This window comes from Globicephala melas, unplaced genomic scaffold (assembly GCF_963455315.2).
Source record: "Globicephala melas unplaced genomic scaffold, mGloMel1.2 SCAFFOLD_309, whole genome shotgun sequence".
In the NCBI taxonomy this organism is placed as follows: domain Eukaryota; kingdom Metazoa; phylum Chordata; class Mammalia; order Artiodactyla; family Delphinidae; genus Globicephala; species Globicephala melas.
The window spans coordinates 84,219-101,229 of record NW_027207479.1 but is presented as its reverse complement, the minus strand read 5'-3'; the positions used below and the strand labels follow the sequence as shown (position 1 = coordinate 101,229).

Here is a 17,011-nt window from a genome sequence, read left to right as displayed (position 1 = left end):
CGTCCTTTCGGCCCGCGAGCCCCTCGACCTGCACCTGGCCGCCCCCACCGGCGCCCAACCCCGGCGCCGCCACCTGTGTGCCGGTGTGTCCCTCCACAGCTCCCTCCGACAAAAGCCCCCCCCCACCCCGCCCCTCTGGCGTGTCACCGCGGCCGGGTGCGGGAGCGGGATCGAGGGCAGGGGCCGCTTCCCCGGGCCTGCCGGCCACCAGGGGCGGGGTCCTGAGCTCGGCGGGGGGTGTGGGGGCAAGGGTGGCCTTGCCGGGGCTGAGGGGCCGTGGCGACTCAATGGTGGCTCCCGGTGGCTTCGGGCCAGCTGCTGTCGGGCAGGAGGGCCGGCCCGGGCTGCGGCCGGGCTGCGCCTAGGGCCGCGTGGGCGGGCAGGGCCGATGCCCAAGGGACCGCGGGCCCCGGGCCCTGAAGCCTCCGGGGCCACGTCCCTGTGAGCGACGTGCGGGATCTTGGGCGGGGCGCCAAGCGCCGAAGGGTTTGCTGGGTCACGGCCGCCCTGGGCTGGGAGGTGGTCGCCAAACCCTCCGCCGCCGCCCGATACCCGAGACCTCCGTTGCCCCTGCCTGGGCGGGCGAGGGGGCCCTGCCGGGGCGGGCCGGCCGCCAGGCTGGCGTTAAGGCGCCAGCGCCAGCGAAACTGGGCCTCAAGAGGCCGCCCGCGGCCCCCCGCCCCCGTCTACGGCCATACCACCCTGAACGCGCCCGATCTCGTCTGATCTCGGAAGCTAAGCAGGGTCGGGCCTGGTTAGTACTTGGATGGGAGACCGCCTGGGAATACCGGGTGCTGTAGGCTTTTTGCCTCCCGCTCCGCCCGCCTTCTCCTTTACTCGCCCGCGGCGGGGGCCGCCGGCTCCGCCCCCGCCGGGCCCCGCTGCAGGCCCCACCTCCTCAGGCCCCTCCCACCACGGCGCGCGCCGGCGGGGTCGCTCCCCGCCGGCCCGGCCGGCCAGGCGGCCAGAAGGCGGCCCTGGAAGGCAGGCGCACCCCAGACGCTCCCGGGGTGGCTGGCCCGGACCCAGACTCCGCCGCGGGCCCAGTTGCCGTCCTTTCGGCCCGCGAGCCCCTCGACCTGCACCTGGCCGCCCCCACCGGCGCCCAGCCCCGGCGCCGCCACCTGTGTGCCGGTGTGTCCCTCCACAGCTCCCTCTGACAAAAGCCCCCCCCCACCCCGCCCCTCTGGCGTGTCACCGCGGCCGGGTGCGGGAGCGGGATCGAGGGCAGGGGCCGCTTCCCCGGGCCTGCCGGCCACCAGGGGCGGGGTCCTGAGCTCGGCGGGGGGTGTGGGGGCAAGGGTGGCCTTGCCGGGGCTGAGGGGCCGTGGCGACTCAATGGTGGCTCCCGGTGGCTTCGGGCCAGCTGCTGTCGGGCAGGAGGGCCGGCCCGGGCTGCGGCCGGGCTGCGCCTAGGGCCGCGTGGGCGGGCAGGGCCGATGCCCAAGGGACCGCGGGCCCCGGGCCCTGAAGCCTCCGGGGCCACGTCCCTGTGAGCGACGTGCGGGATCTTGGGCGGGGCGCCAAGCGCCGAAGGGTTTGCTGGGTCACGGCCGCCCTGGGCTGGGAGGTGGTCGCCAAACCCTCCGCCGCCGCCCGATACCCGAGACCTCCGTTGCCCCTGCCTGGGCGGGCGAGGGGGCCCTGCCGGGGCGGGCCGGCCGCCAGGCTGGCGTTAAGGCGCCAGCGCCAGCGAAACTGGGCCTCAAGAGGCCGCCCGCGGCCCCCCGCCCCCGTCTACGGCCATACCACCCTGAACGCGCCCGATCTCGTCTGATCTCGGAAGCTAAGCAGGGTCGGGCCTGGTTAGTACTTGGATGGGAGACCGCCTGGGAATACCGGGTGCTGTAGGCTTTTTGCCTCCCGCTCCGCCCGCCTTCTCCTTTACTCGCCCGCGGCGGGGGCCGCCGGCTCCGCCCCCGCCGGGCCCCGCTGCAGGCCCCACCTCCTCAGGCCCCTCCCACCACGGCGCGCGCCGGCGGGGTCGCTCCCCGCCGGCCCGGCCGGCCAGGCGGCCAGAAGGCGGCCCTGGAAGGCAGGCGCACCCCAGACGCTCCCGGGGTGGCTGGCCCGGACCCAGACTCCGCCGCGGGCCCAGTTGCCGTCCTTTCGGCCCGCGAGCCCCTCGACCTGCACCTGGCCGCCCCCACCGGCGCCCAGCCCCGGCGCCGCCACCTGTGTGCCGGTGTGTCCCTCCACAGCTCCCTCCGACAAAAGCCCCCCCCCACCCCGCCCCTCTGGCGTGTCACCGCGGCCGGGTGCGGGAGCGGGATCGAGGGCAGGGGCCGCTTCCCCGGGCCTGCCGGCCACCAGGGGCGGGGTCCTGAGCTCGGCGGGGGGTGTGGGGGCAAGGGTGGCCTTGCCGGGGCTGAGGGGCCGTGGCGACTCATTGGTGGCTCCCGGTGGCTTCGGGCCAGCTGCTGTCGGGCAGGAGGGCCGGCCCGGGCTGCGGCCGGGCTGCGCCTAGGGCCGCGTGGGCGGGCAGGGCCGATGCCCAAGGGACCGCGGGCCCCGGGCCCTGAAGCCTCCGGGGCCACGTCCCTGTGAGCGACGTGCGGGATCTTGGGCGGGGCGCCAAGCGCCGAAGGGTTTGCTGGGTCACGGCCGCCCTGGGCTGGGAGGTGGTCGCCAAACCCTCCGCCGCCGCCCGATACCCGAGACCTCCGTTGCCCCTGCCTGGGCGGGCGAGGGGGCCCTGCCGGGGCGGGCCGGCCGCCAGGCTGGCGTTAAGGCGCCAGCGCCAGCGAAACTGGGCCTCAAGAGGCCGCCCGCGGCCCCCCGCCCCCGTCTACGGCCATACCACCCTGAACGCGCCCGATCTCGTCTGATCTCGGAAGCTAAGCAGGGTCGGGCCTGGTTAGTACTTGGATGGGAGACCGCCTGGGAATACCGGGTGCTGTAGGCTTTTTGCCTCCCGCTCCGCCCGCCTTCTCCTTTACTCGCCCGCGGCGGGGGCCGCCGGCTCCGCCCCCGCCGGGCCCCGCTGCAGGCCCCACCTCCTCAGGCCCCTCCCACCACGGCGCGCGCCGGCGGGGTCGCTCCCCGCCGGCCCGGCCGGCCAGGCGGCCAGAAGGCGGCCCTGGAAGGCAGGCGCACCCCAGACGCTCCCGGGGTGGCTGGCCCGGACCCAGACTCCGCCGCGGGCCCAGTTGCCGTCCTTTCGGCCCGCGAGCCCCTCGACCTGCACCTGGCCGCCCCCACCGGCGCCCAGCCCCGGCGCCGCCACCTGTGTGCCGGTGTGTCCCTCCACAGCTCCCTCCGTCAAAAGCCCCCCCCCACCCCGCCCCTCTGGCGTGTCACCGCGGCCGGGTGCGGGAGCGGGATCGAGGGCAGGGGCCGCTTCCCCGGGCCTGCCGGCCACCAGGGGCGGGGTCCTGAGCTCGGCGGGGGGTGTGGGGGCAAGGGTGGCCTTGCCGGGGCTGAGGGGCCGTGGCGACTCAATGGTGGCTCCCGGTGGCTTCGGGCCAGCTGCTGTCGGGCAGGAGGGCCGGCCCGGGCTGCGGCCGGGCTGCGCCTAGGGCCGCGTGGGCGGGCAGGGCCGATGCCCAAGGGACCGCGGGCCCCGGGCCCTGAAGCCTCCGGGGCCACGTCCCTGTGAGCGACGTGCGGGATCTTGGGCGGGGCGCCAAGCGCCGAAGGGTTTGCTGGGTCACGGCCGCCCTGGGCTGGGAGGTGGTCGCCAAACCCTCCGCCGCCGCCCGATACCCGAGACCTCCGTTGCCCCTGCCTGGGCGGGCGAGGGGGCCCTGCCGGGGCGGGCCGGCCGCCAGGCTGGCGTTAAGGCGCCAGCGCCAGCGAAACTGGGCCTCAAGAGGCCGCCCGCGGCCCCCCGCCCCCGTCTACGGCCATACCACCCTGAACGCGCCCGATCTCGTCTGATCTCGGAAGCTAAGCAGGGTCGGGCCTGGTTAGTACTTGGATGGGAGACCGCCTGGGAATACCGGGTGCTGTAGGCTTTTTGCCTCCCGCTCCGCCCGCCTTCTCCTTTACTCGCCCGCGGCGGGGGCCGCCGGCTCCGCCCCCGCCGGGCCCCGCTGCAGGCCCCACCTCCTCAGGCCCCTCCCACCACGGCGCGCGCCGGCGGGGTCGCTCCCCGCCGGCCCGGCCGGCCAGGCGGCCAGAAGGCGGCCCTGGAAGGCAGGCGCACCCCAGACGCTCCCGGGGTGGCTGGCCCGGACCCAGACTCCGCCGCGGGCCCAGTTGCCGTCCTTTCGGCCCGCGAGCCCCTCGACCTGCACCTGGCCGCCCCCACCGGCGCCCAGCCCCGGCGCCGCCACCTGTGTGCCGGTGTGTCCCTCCACAGCTCCCTCCGTCAAAAGCCCCCCCCCACCCCGCCCCTCTGGCGTGTCACCGCGGCCGGGTGCGGGAGCGGGATCGAGGGCAGGGGCCGCTTCCCCGGGCCTGCCGGCCACCAGGGGCGGGGTCCTGAGCTCGGCGGGGGGTGTGGGGGCAAGGGTGGCCTTGCCGGGGCTGAGGGGCCGTGGCGACTCAATGGTGGCTCCCGGTGGCTTCGGGCCAGCTGCTGTCGGGCAGGAGGGCCGGCCCGGGCTGCGGCCGGGCTGCGCCTAGGGCCGCGTGGGCGGGCAGGGCCGATGCCCAAGGGACCGCGGGCCCCGGGCCCTGAAGCCTCCGGGGCCACGTCCCTGTGAGCGACGTGCGGGATCTTGGGCGGGGCGCCAAGCGCCGAAGGGTTTGCTGGGTCACGGCCGCCCTGGGCTGGGAGGTGGTCGCCAAACCCTCCGCCGCCGCCCGATACCCGAGACCTCCGTTGCCCCTGCCTGGGCGGGCGAGGGGGCCCTGCCGGGGCGGGCCGGCCGCCAGGCTGGCGTTAAGGCGCCAGCGCCAGCGAAACTGGGCCTCAAGAGGCCGCCCGCGGCCCCCCGCCCCCGTCTACGGCCATACCACCCTGAACGCGCCCGATCTCGTCTGATCTCGGAAGCTAAGCAGGGTCGGGCCTGGTTAGTACTTGGATGGGAGACCGCCTGGGAATACCGGGTGCTGTAGGCTTTTTGCCTCCCGCTCCGCCCGCCTTCTCCTTTACTCGCCCGCGGCGGGGGCCGCCGGCTCCGCCCCCGCCGGGCCCCGCTGCAGGCCCCACCTCCTCAGGCCCCTCCCACCACGGCGCGCGCCGGCGGGGTCGCTCCCCGCCGGCCCGGCCGGCCAGGCGGCCAGAAGGCGGCCCTGGAAGGCAGGCGCACCCCAGACGCTCCCGGGGTGGCTGGCCCGGACCCAGACTCCGCCGCGGGCCCAGTTGCCGTCCTTTCGGCCCGCGAGCCCCTCGACCTGCACCTGGCCGCCCCCACCGGCGCCCAGCCCCGGCGCCGCCACCTGTGTGCCGGTGTGTCCCTCCACAGCTCCCTCCGACAAAAGCCCCCCCCCACCCCGCCCCTCTGGCGTGTCACCGCGGCCGGGTGCGGGAGCGGGATCGAGGGCAGGGGCCGCTTCCCCGGGCCTGCCGGCCACCAGGGGCGGGGTCCTGAGCTCGGCGGGGGGTGTGGGGGCAAGGGTGGCCTTGCCGGGGCTGAGGGGCCGTGGCGACTCAATGGTGGCTCCCGGTGGCTTCGGGCCAGCTGCTGTCGGGCAGGAGGGCCGGCCCGGGCTGCGGCCGGGCTGCGCCTAGGGCCGCGTGGGCGGGCAGGGCCGATGCCCAAGGGACCGCGGGCCCCGGGCCCTGAAGCCTCCGGGGCCACGTCCCTGTGAGCGACGTGCGGGATCTTGGGCGGGGCGCCAAGCGCCGAAGGGTTTGCTGGGTCACGGCCGCCCTGGGCTGGGAGGTGGTCGCCAAACCCTCCGCCGCCGCCCGATACCCGAGACCTCCGTTGCCCCTGCCTGGGCGGGCGAGGGGGCCCTGCCGGGGCGGGCCGGCCGCCAGGCTGGCGTTAAGGCGCCAGCGCCAGCGAAACTGGGCCTCAAGAGGCCGCCCGCGGCCCCCCGCCCCCGTCTACGGCCATACCACCCTGAACGCGCCCGATCTCGTCTGATCTCGGAAGCTAAGCAGGGTCGGGCCTGGTTAGTACTTGGATGGGAGACCGCCTGGGAATACCGGGTGCTGTAGGCTTTTTGCCTCCCGCTCCGCCCGCCTTCTCCTTTACTCGCCCGCGGCGGGGGGGCCGCCGGCTCCGCCCCCGCCGAGCCCCGCTGCAGGCAGTAGTCAAGGTGGGTTTACCTGCCCGAGCAGGAAGCTTGGGCGATGGCAGAAGTGGGAAGAAACTCTTGAGCACAGGTTCTTGGGATCCACGGAGCAGCGCATGCACATGCGATGGGTGCCTACACAGCTGGCTTGCTTGTCTGTGGGGAAAGGCGAGATGGGTCAGGGCCTGGGTTCCTGAGGGGCTGAGAATCAAGGCAGGGATAGAAGAAAGGGGACAGGCCCACATCCCCTGAACCCACGCCGGCGCCCACTCACCTTTGTGGAAAATACGATTGAAAAGTGCCCGCAAGAATCTCTTCAGATGCCTCCAGAGTTGAGGCAAGAAGGGGAGGGGGGAGGCCGGGAGCAGGGTGAGCCCTGAAATCCAACCCTTGTCCCGGTCACACCCCAGCAGCCCTCCCACCTCAGCCCCTTCAAGACCCCAGGGCTCCCCCAACCGCGCTGCACAGATCCTGCCCTGACCATAGTCACCATGTTGATCCCCACGTTGAGCAAGATGAAGCTGACCGGGATCAGAAGAATTGAGTATCCTTGCTCCTGGCATTTCCTGGGGATGGGGCCAGTGAACGGCTCGGCTCGGTAGTAGTTTCGCTCACCCATGGCCGTTGGTCCCAGGACTGCCTGGGCCCTCTGCCCTCCAGTTTTAACTGGGAGCCAGACTGGGTCATAATGGGGCAGGTGGTGAGGTCACAGTGAGGGAGGGGGATGAAAAGGAGGGCCCAGAGTGGCATTCCCTGGTAACCAGGGTCAGGTAAGCTGAGCCTGGACAGTCAAACAGGGCCCGGTGGCCGGCATACATCCCCTCGAGCGGTCATTCATTCGCTCACCGCCCGCTGACTCACTTGTTCAAATGACACATTGCGTCTCTTGGCCCCTCTTGAGACTAGGAAGACCTTGGCCTCAGAGGCCTGCTGAAGGCCTGGCTGGAGTCCAGAGCCTCAGCCTTCTTCATGCCCTTCACTGGGCCTGGAGCTGGACCTGCCCAGATGTGGAACCTCCCAGTTTGGAAGCAACTTCTTGTATGAGGCTCTCTGTGGACAGGGACAGCTGAGACACAGAGGAGGTGCCCAGAGACCAGGGGTTTGGAGTCTGCAGCTGCAGATGTACTTAGTGCATGGTATAGGACCAGGAGGGGCCTGCTGGCAGAACTGTGGCCACTAAACCAAAGGGACCCTCAGGCCAAGAAGGGGACACTGGCTTCTTATTGCAGGAAGCCAAGCGCAGGGACCCAGGCTGGCAGAAGGAGTGGCGCTTCCAAGCCACAGACCACCAATGTTTCCTGGACTCTGGCGCTCTTTATTCCTCTCTCCATGCCCTGCCGCCCCCTGCCCCTGCCCCCACTTGCTGCTGGTAAGTTCATTTTCCCAGTCTGGCTCCCGTGCAGAGAGGGCCTGGAGGCCGAGGTGGAAGGTAGCAGCGAGTTGGCCCGCGCTTGGCCCTCCTGCGGTTGCCGCTTCAGCACCAGACTGTCATACACCTGGTAGTTGGCATTGCCTCCCGGGTTCCGGCTGAGTGGCATGAAGGTGGGCGGGGGTGGAGGGTGCTCGGTAGCCTGGACGTCGGGCAGGAGGTGAGAGGGGCGGAGGAGCAGCGCTGAGCTGGGAGCCGGGGCCCGCTGGTCCGAGGCCTCGGCCAGTACCGTGAGGGAGGCGGAGGTGGCCACAGGGCGCCGCAAGGGCAGGATCTCAGCCCATTCGGCCGCCGGGTGCCGCACCTCGTGGGGATCGCGGGAGTAATCCAAGTGTCCCGTGGAGGGATGCAGGCTGCGGTTGGACTCGCTGTGAGCACAGCTGGGGAGGCTACGTCTCTGGGCCGGTGGGGTGTCGCGCTACCAGGCGTCGGGCCGGTAGACCCGAGGCAACAGAGCGGATGGAGGCTCAGAGCCCTCCAGACCCAGACTCCGCCATGGGCCCAGTTGCCGTCCTTTCGGCCCGCGAGCCCCTCGACCTGCACCTGGCCGCCCCCACCGGCGCCCAGCCCCGGCGCCGCCACCTGTGTGCCGGTATGTCCCTCCACAGCTCCCTCCGTCAAAAGCCCCCCCCCACCCCGCCCCTCTGGCGTGTCACCGCGGCCGGGTGCGGGAGCGGGATCGAGGGCAGGGGCCGCTTCCCCGGGCCTGCCGGCCACCAGGGGCGGGGTCCTGAGCTCGGCGGGGGGTGTGGGGGCAAGGGTGGCCTTGCCGGGGCTGAGGGGCCGTGGCGACTCAATGGTGTCTCCCGGTGGCTTCGGGCCAGCTGCTGTCGGGCAGGAGGGCCGGCCCGGGCTGCGGCCGGGCTGCGCCTAGGGCCGCGTGGGCGGGCAGGGCCGATGCCCAAGGGACCGCGGGCCCCGGGCCCTGAAGCCTCCGGGGCCACGTCCCTGTGAGCGACGTGCGGGATCTTGGGCGGGGCGCCAAGCGCCGAAGGGTTTGCTGGGTCACGGCCGCCCTGGGCTGGGAGGTGGTCGCCAAACCCTCCGCCGCCGCCCGATACCCGAGACCTCCGTTGCCCCTGCCTGGGCGGGCGAGGGGGCCCTGCCGGGGCGGGCCGGCCGCCAGGCTGGCGTTAAGGCGCCAGCGCCAGCGAAACTGGGCCTCAAGAGGCCGCCCGCGGCCCCCCGCCCCCGTCTACGGCCATACCACCCTGAACGCGCCCGATCTCGTCTGATCTCGGAAGCTAAGCAGGGTCGGGCCTGGTTAGTACTTGGATGGGAGACCGCCTGGGAATACCGGGTGCTGTAGGCTTTTTGCCTCCCGCTCCGCCCGCCTTCTCCTTTACTCGCCCGCGGCGGGGGCCGCCGGCTCCGCCCCCGCCGGGCCCCGCTGCAGGCCCCACCTCCTCAGGCCCCTCCCACCACGGCGCGCGCCGGCGGGGTCGCTCCCCGCCGGCCCGGCCGGCCAGGCGGCCAGAAGGCGGCCCTGGAAGGCAGCCGCACCCCAGACGCTCCCGGGGTGGCTGGCCCGGACCCAGACTCCGCCGCGGGCCCAGTTGCCGTCCTTTCGGCCCGCGAGCCCCTCGACCTGCACCTGGCCGCCCCCACCGGCGCCCAACCCCGGCGCCGCCACCTGTGTGCCGGTGTGTCCCTCCACAGCTCCCTCCGACAAAAGCCCCCCCCCACCCCGCCCCTCTGGTGTGTCACCGCGGCCGGGTGCGGGAGCGGGATCGAGGGCAGGGGCCGCTTCCCCGGGCCTGCCGGCCACCAGGGGCGGGGTCCTGAGCTCGGCGGGGGGTGTGGGGGCAAGGGTGGCCTTGCCGGGGCTGAGGGGCCGTGGCGACTCAATGGTGGCTCCCGGTGGCTTCGGGCCAGCTGCTGTCGGGCAGGAGGGCCGGCCCGGGCTGCGGCCGGGCTGCGCCTAGGGCCGCGTGGGCGGGCAGGGCCGATGCCCAAGGGACCGCGGGCCCCGGGCCCTGAAGCCTCCGGGGCCACGTCCCTGTGAGCGACGTGCGGGATCTTGGGCGGGGCGCCAAGCGCCGAAGGGTTTGCTGGGTCACGGCCGCCCTGGGCTGGGAGGTGGTCGCCAAACCCTCCGCCGCCGCCCGATACCCGAGACCTCCGTTGCCCCTGCCTGGGCGGGCGAGGGGGCCCTGCCGGGGCGGGCCGGCCGCCAGGCTGGCGTTAAGGCGCCAGCGCCAGCGAAACTGGGCCTCAAGAGGCCGCCCGCGGCCCCCCGCCCCCGTCTACGGCCATACCACCCTGAACGCGCCCGATCTCGTCTGATCTCGGAAGCTAAGCAGGGTCGGGCCTGGTTAGTACTTGGATGGGAGACCGCCTGGGAATACCGGGTGCTGTAGGCTTTTTGCCTCCCGCTCCGCCCGCCTTCTCCTTTACTCGCCCGCGGCGGGGGCCGCCGGCTCCGCCCCCGCCGGGCCCCGCTGCAGGCCCCACCTCCTCAGGCCCCTCCCACCACGGCGCGCGCCGGCGGGGTCGCTCCCCGCCGGCCCGGCCGGCCAGGCGGCCAGAAGGCGGCCCTGGAAGGCAGGCGCACCCCAGACGCTCCCGGGGTGGCTGGCCCGGACCCAGACTCCGCCGCGGGCCCAGTTGCCGTCCTTTCGGCCCGCGAGCCCCTCGACCTGCACCTGGCCGCCCCCACCGGCGCCCAACCCCGGCGCCGCCACCTGTGTGCCGGTGTGTCCCTCCACAGCTCCCTCCGACAAAAGCCCCCCCCCACCCCGCCCCTCTGGCGTGTCACCGCGGCCGGGTGCGGGAGCGGGATCGAGGGCAGGGGCCGCTTCCCCGGGCCTGCCGGCCACCAGGGGCGGGGTCCTGAGCTCGGCGGGGGGTGTGGGGGCAAGGGTGGCCTTGCCGGGGCTGAGGGGCCGTGGCGACTCAATGGTGGCTCCCGGTGGCTTCGGGCCAGCTGCTGTCGGGCAGGAGGGCCGGCCCGGGCTGCGGCCGGGCTGCGCCTAGGGCCGCGTGGGCGGGCAGGGCCGATGCCCAAGGGACCGCGGGCCCCGGGCCCTGAAGCCTCCGGGGCCACGTCCCTGTGAGCGACGTGCGGGATCTTGGGCGGGGCGCCAAGCGCCGAAGGGTTTGCTGGGTCACGGCCGCCCTGGGCTGGGAGGTGGTCGCCAAACCCTCCGCCGCCGCCCGATACCCGAGACCTCCGTTGCCCCTGCCTGGGCGGGCGAGGGGGCCCTGCCGGGGCGGGCCGGCCGCCAGGCTGGCGTTAAGGCGCCAGCGCCAGCGAAACTGGGCCTCAAGAGGCCGCCCGCGGCCCCCCGCCCCCGTCTACGGCCATACCACCCTGAACGCGCCCGATCTCGTCTGATCTCGGAAGCTAAGCAGGGTCGGGCCTGGTTAGTACTTGGATGGGAGACCGCCTGGGAATACCGGGTGCTGTAGGCTTTTTGCCTCCCGCTCCGCCCGCCTTCTCCTTTACTCGCCCGCGGCGGGGGCCGCCGGCTCCGCCCCCGCCGGGCCCCGCTGCAGGCCCCACCTCCTCAGGCCCCTCCCACCACGGCGCGCGCCGGCGGGGTCGCTCCCCGCCGGCCCGGCCGGCCAGGCGGCCAGAAGGCGGCCCTGGAAGGCAGGCGCACCCCAGACGCTCCCGGGGTGGCTGGCCCGGACCCAGACTCCGCCGCGGGCCCAGTTGCCGTCCTTTCGGCCCGCGAGCCCCTCGACCTGCACCTGGCCGCCCCCACCGGCGCCCAGCCCCGGCGCCGCCACCTGTGTGCCGGTGTGTCCCTCCACAGCTCCCTCCGACAAAAGCCCCCCCCCACCCCGCCCCTCTGGCGTGTCACCGCGGCCGGGTGCGGGAGCGGGATCGAGGGCAGGGGCCGCTTCCCCGGGCCTGCCGGCCACCAGGGGCGGGGTCCTGAGCTCGGCGGGGGGTGTGGGGGCAAGGGTGGCCTTGCCGGGGCTGAGGGGCCGTGGCGACTCAATGGTGGCTCCCGGTGGCTTCGGGCCAGCTGCTGTCGGGCAGGAGGGCCGGCCCGGGCTGCGGCCGGGCTGCGCCTAGGGCCGCGTGGGCGGGCAGGGCCGATGCCCAAGGGACCGCGGGCCCCGGGCCCTGAAGCCTCCGGGGCCACGTCCCTGTGAGCGACGTGCGGGATCTTGGGCGGGGCGCCAAGCGCCGAAGGGTTTGCTGGGTCACGGCCGCCCTGGGCTGGGAGGTGGTCGCCAAACCCTCCGCCGCCGCCCGATACCCGAGACCTCCGTTGCCCCTGCCTGGGCGGGCGAGGGGGCCCTGCCGGGGCGGGCCGGCCGCCAGGCTGGCGTTAAGGCGCCAGCGCCAGCGAAACTGGGCCTCAAGAGGCCGCCCGCGGCCCCCCGCCCCCGTCTACGGCCATACCACCCTGAACGCGCCCGATCTCGTCTGATCTCGGAAGCTAAGCAGGGTCGGGCCTGGTTAGTACTTGGATGGGAGACCGCCTGGGAATACCGGGTGCTGTAGGCTTTTTGCCTCCCGCTCCGCCCGCCTTCTCCTTTACTCGCCCGCGGCGGGGGCCGCCGGCTCCGCCCCCGCCGGGCCCCGCTGCAGGCCCCACCTCCTCAGGCCCCTCCCACCACGGCGCGCGCCGGCGGGGTCGCTCCCCGCCGGCCCGGCCGGCCAGGCGGCCAGAAGGCGGCCCTGGAAGGCAGGCGCACCCCAGACGCTCCCGGGGTGGCTGGCCCGGACCCAGACTCCGCCGCGGGCCCAGTTGCCGTCCTTTCGGCCCGCGAGCCCCTCGACCTGCACCTGGCCGCCCCCACCGGCGCCCAGCCCCGGCGCCGCCACCTGTGTGCCGGTGTGTCCCTCCACAGCTCCCTCCGACAAAAGCCCCCCCCCACCCCGCCCCTCTGGCGTGTCACCGCGGCCGGGTGCGGGAGCGGGATCGAGGGCAGGGGCCGCTTCCCCGGGCCTGCCGGCCACCAGGGGCGGGGTCCTGAGCTCGGCGGGGGGTGTGGGGGCAAGGGTGGCCTTGCCGGGGCTGAGGGGCCGTGGCGACTCAATGGTGGCTCCCGGTGGCTTCGGGCCAGCTGCTGTCGGGCAGGAGGGCCGGCCCGGGCTGCGGCCGGGCTGCGCCTAGGGCCGCGTGGGCGGGCAGGGCCGATGCCCAAGGGACCGCGGGCCCCGGGCCCTGAAGCCTCCGGGGCCACGTCCCTGTGAGCGACGTGCGGGATCTTGGGCGGGGCGCCAAGCGCCGAAGGGTTTGCTGGGTCACGGCCGCCCTGGGCTGGGAGGTGGTCGCCAAACCCTCCGCCGCCGCCCGATACCCGAGACCTCCGTTGCCCCTGCCTGGGCGGGCGAGGGGGCCCTGCCGGGGCGGGCCGGCCGCCAGGCTGGCGTTAAGGCGCCAGCGCCAGCGAAACTGGGCCTCAAGAGGCCGCCCGCGGCCCCCCGCCCCCGTCTACGGCCATACCACCCTGAACGCGCCCGATCTCGTCTGATCTCGGAAGCTAAGCAGGGTCGGGCCTGGTTAGTACTTGGATGGGAGACCGCCTGGGAATACCGGGTGCTGTAGGCTTTTTGCCTCCCGCTCCGCCCGCCTTCTCCTTTACTCGCCCGCGGCGGGGGCCGCCGGCTCCGCCCCCGCCGGGCCCCGCTGCAGGCCCCACCTCCTCAGGCCCCTCCCACCACGGCGCGCGCCGGCGGGGTCGCTCCCCGCCGGCCCGGCCGGCCAGGCGGCCAGAAGGCGGCCCTGGAAGGCAGGCGCACCCCAGACGCTCCCGGGGTGGCTGGCCCGGACCCAGACTCCGCCGCGGGCCCAGTTGCCGTCCTTTCGGCCCGCGAGCCCCTCGACCTGCACCTGGCCGCCCCCACCGGCGCCCAGCCCCGGCGCCGCCACCTGTGTGCCGGTGTGTCCCTCCACAGCTCCCTCTGACAAAAGCCCCCCCCCACCCCGCCCCTCTGGCGTGTCACCGCGGCCGGGTGCGGGAGCGGGATCGAGGGCAGGGGCCGCTTCCCCGGGCCTGCCGGCCACCAGGGGCGGGGTCCTGAGCTCGGCGGGGGGTGTGGGGGCAAGGGTGGCCTTGCCGGGGCTGAGGGGCCGTGGCGACTCAATGGTGGCTCCCGGTGGCTTCGGGCCAGCTGCTGTCGGGCAGGAGGGCCGGCCCGGGCTGCGGCCGGGCTGCGCCTAGGGCCGCGTGGGCGGGCAGGGCCGATGCCCAAGGGACCGCGGGCCCCGGGCCCTGAAGCCTCCGGGGCCACGTCCCTGTGAGCGACGTGCGGGATCTTGGGCGGGGCGCCAAGCGCCGAAGGGTTTGCTGGGTCACGGCCGCCCTGGGCTGGGAGGTGGTCGCCAAACCCTCCGCCGCCGCCCGATACCCGAGACCTCCGTTGCCCCTGCCTGGGCGGGCGAGGGGGCCCTGCCGGGGCGGGCCGGCCGCCAGGCTGGCGTTAAGGCGCCAGCGCCAGCGAAACTGGGCCTCAAGAGGCCGCCCGCGGCCCCCCGCCCCCGTCTACGGCCATACCACCCTGAACGCGCCCGATCTCGTCTGATCTCGGAAGCTAAGCAGGGTCGGGCCTGGTTAGTACTTGGATGGGAGACCGCCTGGGAATACCGGGTGCTGTAGGCTTTTTGCCTCCCGCTCCGCCCGCCTTCTCCTTTACTCGCCCGCGGCGGGGGCCGCCGGCTCCGCCCCCGCCGGGCCCCGCTGCAGGCCCCACCTCCTCAGGCCCCTCCCACCACGGCGCGCGCCGGCGGGGTCGCTCCCCGCCGGCCCGGCCGGCCAGGCGGCCAGAAGGCGGCCCTGGAAGGCAGGCGCACCCCAGACGCTCCCGGGGTGGCTGGCCCGGACCCAGACTCCGCCGCGGGCCCAGTTGCCGTCCTTTCGGCCCGCGAGCCCCTCGACCTGCACCTGGCCGCCCCCACCGGCGCCCAGCCCCGGCGCCGCCACCTGTGTGCCGGTGTGTCCCTCCACAGCTCCCTCCGACAAAAGCCCCCCCCCACCCCGCCCCTCTGGCGTGTCACCGCGGCCGGGTGCGGGAGCGGGATCGAGGGCAGGGGCCGCTTCCCCGGGCCTGCCGGCCACCAGGGGCGGGGTCCTGAGCTCGGCGGGGGGTGTGGGGGCAAGGGTGGCCTTGCCGGGGCTGAGGGGCCGTGGCGACTCATTGGTGGCTCCCGGTGGCTTCGGGCCAGCTGCTGTCGGGCAGGAGGGCCGGCCCGGGCTGCGGCCGGGCTGCGCCTAGGGCCGCGTGGGCGGGCAGGGCCGATGCCCAAGGGACCGCGGGCCCCGGGCCCTGAAGCCTCCGGGGCCACGTCCCTGTGAGCGACGTGCGGGATCTTGGGCGGGGCGCCAAGCGCCGAAGGGTTTGCTGGGTCACGGCCGCCCTGGGCTGGGAGGTGGTCGCCAAACCCTCCGCCGCCGCCCGATACCCGAGACCTCCGTTGCCCCTGCCTGGGCGGGCGAGGGGGCCCTGCCGGGGCGGGCCGGCCGCCAGGCTGGCGTTAAGGCGCCAGCGCCAGCGAAACTGGGCCTCAAGAGGCCGCCCGCGGCCCCCCGCCCCCGTCTACGGCCATACCACCCTGAACGCGCCCGATCTCGTCTGATCTCGGAAGCTAAGCAGGGTCGGGCCTGGTTAGTACTTGGATGGGAGACCGCCTGGGAATACCGGGTGCTGTAGGCTTTTTGCCTCCCGCTCCGCCCGCCTTCTCCTTTACTCGCCCGCGGCGGGGTCGCCGGCTCCGCCCCCGCCGGGCCCCGCTGCAGGCCCCACCTCCTCAGGCCCCTCCCACCACGGCGCGCGCCGGCGGGGTCGCTCCCCGCCGGCCCGGCCGGGCAGGCGGCCAGAAGGCGGCCCTGGAAGGCAGCCGCACCCCACACGCTCCCGGGGTGGCTGGCCCGGACCCAGACTCCGCCGCGGGCCCAGTTGCCGTCCTTTCGGCCCGCGAGCCCCTCGACCTGCACCTGGCCGCCCCCACCGGCGCCCAACCCCGGCGCCGCCACCTGTGTGCCGGTGTGTCCCTCCACAGCTCCCTCTGACAAAAGCCCCCCCCCACCCCGCCCCTCTGGCGTGTCACCGCGGCCGGGTGCGGGAGCGGGATCGAGGGCAGGGGCCGCTTCCCCGGGCCTGCCGGCCACCAGGGGCGGGGTCCTGAGCTCGGCGGGGGGTGTGGGGGCAAGGGTGGCCTTGCCGGGGCTGAGGGGCCGTGGCGACTCAATGGTGGCTCCCGGTGGCTTCGGGCCAGCTGCTGTCGGGCAGGAGGGCCGGCCCGGGCTGCGGCCGGGCTGCGCCTAGGGCCGCGTGGGCGGGCAGGGCCGATGCCCAAGGGACCGCGGGCCCCGGGCCCTGAAGCCTCCGGGGCCACGTCCCTGTGAGCGACGTGCGGGATCTTGGGCGGGGCGCCAAGCGCCGAAGGGTTTGCTGGGTCACGGCCGCCCTGGGCTGGGAGGTGGTCGCCAAACCCTCCGCCGCCGCCCGATACCCGAGACCTCCGTTGCCCCTGCCTGGGCGGGCGAGGGGGCCCTGCCGGGGCGGGCCGGCCGCCAGGCTGGCGTTAAGGCGCCAGCGCCAGCGAAACTGGGCCTCAAGAGGCCGCCCGCGGCCCCCCGCCCCCGTCTACGGCCATACCACCCTGAACGCGCCCGATCTCGTCTGATCTCGGAAGCTAAGCAGGGTCGGGCCTGGTTAGTACTTGGATGGGAGACCGCCTGGGAATACCGGGTGCTGTAGGCTTTTTGCCTCCCGCTCCGCCCGCCTTCTCCTTTACTCGCCCGCGGCGGGGGCCGCCGGCTCCGCCCCCGCCGGGCCCCGCTGCAGGCCCCACCTCCTCAGGCCCCTCCCACCACGGCGCGCGCCGGCGGGGTCGCTCCCCGCCGGCCCGGCCGGCCAGGCGGCCAGAAGGCGGCCCTGGAAGGCAGGCGCACCCCAGACGCTCCCGGGGTGGCTGGCCCGGACCCAGACTCCGCCGCGGGCCCAGTTGCCGTCCTTTCGGCCCGCGAGCCCCTCGACCTGCACCTGGCCGCCCCCACCGGCGCCCAGCCCCGGCGCCGCCACCTGTGTGCCGGTGTGTCCCTCCACAGCTCCCTCCGACAAAAGCCCCCCCCCACCCCGCCCCTCTGGCGTGTCACCGCGGCCGGGTGCGGGAGCGGGATCGAGGGCAGGGGCCGCTTCCCCGGGCCTGCCGGCCACCAGGGGCGGGGTCCTGAGCTCGGCGGGGGGTGTGGGGGCAAGGGTGGCCTTGCCGGGGCTGAGGGGCCGTGGCGACTCAATGGTGGCTCCCGGTGGCTTCGGGCCAGCTGCTGTCGGGCAGGAGGGCCGGCCCGGGCTGCGGCCGGGCTGCGCCTAGGGCCGCGTGGGCGGGCAGGGCCGATGCCCAAGGGACCGCGGGCCCCGGGCCCTGAAGCCTCCGGGGCCACGTCCCTGTGAGCGACGTGCGGGATCTTGGGCGGGGCGCCAAGCGCCGAAGGGTTTGCTGGGTCACGGCCGCCCTGGGCTGGGAGGTGGTCGCCAAACCC

General features: G+C 75.1%; 14 non-coding genes across 14 annotated transcripts; all 14 read left to right on the top strand.

Annotated features, from left to right (window-relative positions):
- Window positions 1-684: 684 nt before the first annotated feature.
- LOC132594695 (5S ribosomal RNA) lies at window positions 685-803 on the top strand. The gene has a single exon (XR_009560864.1). It is a non-coding gene; the product is annotated as a 5S ribosomal RNA (ribosomal RNA).
- Window positions 804-1,735: 932 nt separating this feature from the next.
- Window positions 1,736-1,854, top strand: LOC132594694 (5S ribosomal RNA). Its single transcript, XR_009560863.1, has one exon. It is a non-coding gene; the product is annotated as a 5S ribosomal RNA (ribosomal RNA).
- A 932-nt stretch (window positions 1,855-2,786) lies between these two features.
- Window positions 2,787-2,905, top strand: LOC132594692 (5S ribosomal RNA). The gene has a single exon (XR_009560861.1). It is a non-coding gene; the product is annotated as a 5S ribosomal RNA (ribosomal RNA).
- A 932-nt stretch (window positions 2,906-3,837) lies between these two features.
- LOC132594691 (5S ribosomal RNA) lies at window positions 3,838-3,956 on the top strand. The gene has a single exon (XR_009560860.1). It is a non-coding gene; the product is annotated as a 5S ribosomal RNA (ribosomal RNA).
- A 932-nt stretch (window positions 3,957-4,888) lies between these two features.
- Window positions 4,889-5,007, top strand: LOC132594690 (5S ribosomal RNA). The gene has a single exon (XR_009560859.1). It is a non-coding gene; the product is annotated as a 5S ribosomal RNA (ribosomal RNA).
- A 932-nt stretch (window positions 5,008-5,939) lies between these two features.
- Window positions 5,940-6,058, top strand: LOC132594689 (5S ribosomal RNA). The gene has a single exon (XR_009560858.1). It is a non-coding gene; the product is annotated as a 5S ribosomal RNA (ribosomal RNA).
- A 2,696-nt stretch (window positions 6,059-8,754) lies between these two features.
- On the top strand, window positions 8,755-8,873 carry LOC132594688 (5S ribosomal RNA). The gene has a single exon (XR_009560857.1). It is a non-coding gene; the product is annotated as a 5S ribosomal RNA (ribosomal RNA).
- Window positions 8,874-9,805: 932 nt separating this feature from the next.
- LOC132594687 (5S ribosomal RNA) lies at window positions 9,806-9,924 on the top strand. Its single transcript, XR_009560856.1, has one exon. It is a non-coding gene; the product is annotated as a 5S ribosomal RNA (ribosomal RNA).
- A 932-nt stretch (window positions 9,925-10,856) lies between these two features.
- LOC132594686 (5S ribosomal RNA) lies at window positions 10,857-10,975 on the top strand. Its single transcript, XR_009560855.1, has one exon. It is a non-coding gene; the product is annotated as a 5S ribosomal RNA (ribosomal RNA).
- A 932-nt stretch (window positions 10,976-11,907) lies between these two features.
- LOC132594685 (5S ribosomal RNA) lies at window positions 11,908-12,026 on the top strand. The gene has a single exon (XR_009560854.1). It is a non-coding gene; the product is annotated as a 5S ribosomal RNA (ribosomal RNA).
- Window positions 12,027-12,958: 932 nt separating this feature from the next.
- On the top strand, window positions 12,959-13,077 carry LOC132594684 (5S ribosomal RNA). Its single transcript, XR_009560853.1, has one exon. It is a non-coding gene; the product is annotated as a 5S ribosomal RNA (ribosomal RNA).
- A 932-nt stretch (window positions 13,078-14,009) lies between these two features.
- LOC132594683 (5S ribosomal RNA) lies at window positions 14,010-14,128 on the top strand. The gene has a single exon (XR_009560852.1). It is a non-coding gene; the product is annotated as a 5S ribosomal RNA (ribosomal RNA).
- A 932-nt stretch (window positions 14,129-15,060) lies between these two features.
- On the top strand, window positions 15,061-15,179 carry LOC132594681 (5S ribosomal RNA). Its single transcript, XR_009560850.1, has one exon. It is a non-coding gene; the product is annotated as a 5S ribosomal RNA (ribosomal RNA).
- A 931-nt stretch (window positions 15,180-16,110) lies between these two features.
- Window positions 16,111-16,229, top strand: LOC132594680 (5S ribosomal RNA). The gene has a single exon (XR_009560849.1). It is a non-coding gene; the product is annotated as a 5S ribosomal RNA (ribosomal RNA).
- Window positions 16,230-17,011: the final 782 nt, after the last annotated feature.